Genomic DNA, 2632 nt, shown 5'->3' on the forward strand with positions numbered 1-2632 from the left:
TTATTTGCTAATTTTTATTCCCTTCAGTCCAACTTTCTCCTTTATTGGTTGCCCCTCGCGATCCAAGCAGCAGCTGTGTGAGCCTGGTTTGGTCACAGCTCAGAGCTGTGTCTCTGTTTTTGCTGCTGGTTGGATGAAATGGTTTTTGCAGCACACTCAGGTAGCACAGGTAGTGCAGCTCCTCTATCATGGCACAAGAAGGTTTGCTGTGTCTCTGAGCACACTCTCAAGAGTGTGGAGGAAATAAGGAGATGGGCCAGTACACTAGAGTAGCTGGACAGAGCAGCAGAAGGGCATCAACCGGGCAGCAGAACCGATATGTAATCGTTTGTGTGATGAAGAAAAGGAGGAGCACAAAATGACCTCCAGCAGGCTACTCAAGTTTCAGACCATATTGTGGGAAACAGACTCTATGACTGTGTCACGAGGTCTTAACGTCCGTTAGTGGGACACGCGATCACAGCCCAGCACCACCATGTAGCTTCACTGGCTTTCACCAGAGAACACCAGAGCTTTCAGTCCAGCCAAGGAATGCTGTTCTCTTCACAGATGAGAGCAAATTCATGATTAATAATACGGCAGAGCACTCCCTGAAACATCATCCAGCATGACCGGTTTGGCAATGGGTCAATCATTGTCTAGAGAGGTATGCACACTGGCACTGCTCCTCCTGCAAGACCAGATACTGCTGCTCCTGTTGCTGAGTTGAGTCCTCAGCAGAAGTCAGTCAGGAAGATCGTCTGTGTCCAGCACCTGCTAAAACATTTTAAAGACTGTTTTGTTGTAGTCGCTCAAGTGCATCAGGTGAAATGGAGTCACTATGGTTGATGCTTCCTAACTGCACAGACTGATATCTCCGAAGTTTAACTGACTGTGTGATATACTGCAATGATTAACAAAGTTATTATAAAAAACTAAAGCTAAACTAAAAACTAAACACTGTAGTCAACTAAAATAAAAATGAAAACTAGGCTTTTGGAAAAAATATAGCTAAACGAAATTATTTTGTGAACTTAAAATAATAATATTTATATTAACAAGAAAATGTACTCTGGAAACAGAATCTGAACTGAGCTACAATAGAAAAAGTTGAAATGAAATAAAACTACTGGTAGCCTCAGGTGCTACACCTCAGCCTCCTGACAGGGGGCGCAAGTCTTCATGAAGTTGTAGAGCACATGCCTGCCAGGTCGCCTCTGAATTACCTGTGTCACCACAGGCAAACATAATTCACTAAGTCTTAAGGTATGAATGCTCTTAATCTTAATCACAGTCTGTTCTTACATGTATTGTCAGGACAGCACACATCACCACACAGTGTCTGAACTTCATTGCCTGTTTTTGTCAAAGATCTGTTTAAACTCATTAACTTGTGTTCCCAAGATTTTTCAGAAAACTTGACCTTTAACCTTTACCTTACCTTACCTTTAGTAAATGCACTTATGGCAGAGGTGTCAAACATAAGACAAACACTCAGACCCACTGGACTGATTTTAAAAAGGTCAATTTTTGTGTGTTGCCTACCGATTAAGACCTCCCCCCCTTGTCATTCATACGACACCAAGACGAATAAGATGTAGATGAACAATAAAATGATAGAAAGTTCCCATTTTTTCACTATCTATAATAAAAATTTCTGACAAATTTGGCAATGAATTGACAGAAATTTTCCTGTCATTTTATATTTATTTCTTACAATGAATGTTTAAAGATGCATGCTGACAGACTTTTTTCACTTACTACAGCAGCATGTATTTATCATGTGGGAAAATTGCACTTCTTTTTCAGGATTTAAATGTATTAAATGTGTAGTTACACTCTGAATATTAGGAGTGAGCAGACGTACAGCCCTTTCAGCTTAATATTCTGACAGTTAATCATCTAAGCCAGGGGTGGGGAACTCCAGGCCTCATGGGTCGGTGTCGAGCAGGTTTTAGATGTGTCCTTGATCCAACGCAGCTGAATTACCTCTTCAACAAGTCTTGACGTTCTCCAGAGGCCTGGTAATGAACTAATCATTTGATTCAGGTGTGTTGACCCGGGGTAAGGACCCAGGCCCTTGAGGCCTGGAATTCTCCACCGCTGATCTAAGCAGTTTGAACCTTAACGTGCCTGCAGCCCTGCAAGAACTCTCAGACTATTTAAGGACTGAGGGATAAGAAAGAGAAACAAAACAAAGAAAAGCACTGACTGTTCTCTTTATCTGACAATTAAAACACGGATTTGAAAGCAAAAGCTACAATAGACCCACCCCCTCATGTTTCATTTCACCTGCACTCCTGTAAATGAGCTGCTGGGGATTTATAGAAAATGAAAAGTATTATGTTCTTTCTTTCTGTTACAGCTGGAAAGAGTCAGAAACAGCTTCTATTCTTTCCAGCTGTAACAGAAAGAAAGGCTGTAAGAAAAACAAATGTTCATATTGTCGTTGTATCATTTTTGTTGTAGCTGCACAGACATTTACCTCTCGGCGGGTCTCGATATGCTTCAACTTTCCCAGAAAAATAATTGTGCTGATGGGCAGCAACACCCAGCAGGTAGTGGAAAGAGCATGTTTTAGTGCAGAACAGGACAGCAGAAATCTACACTTTTTCCATTATCTATCAAAACTTTATGAACTTTAAAACACGAA

This window comes from Astatotilapia calliptera, chromosome 8, assembly GCF_900246225.1.
Source record: "Astatotilapia calliptera chromosome 8, fAstCal1.2, whole genome shotgun sequence".
Lineage (NCBI taxonomy): Eukaryota > Metazoa > Chordata > Actinopteri > Cichliformes > Cichlidae > Astatotilapia > Astatotilapia calliptera.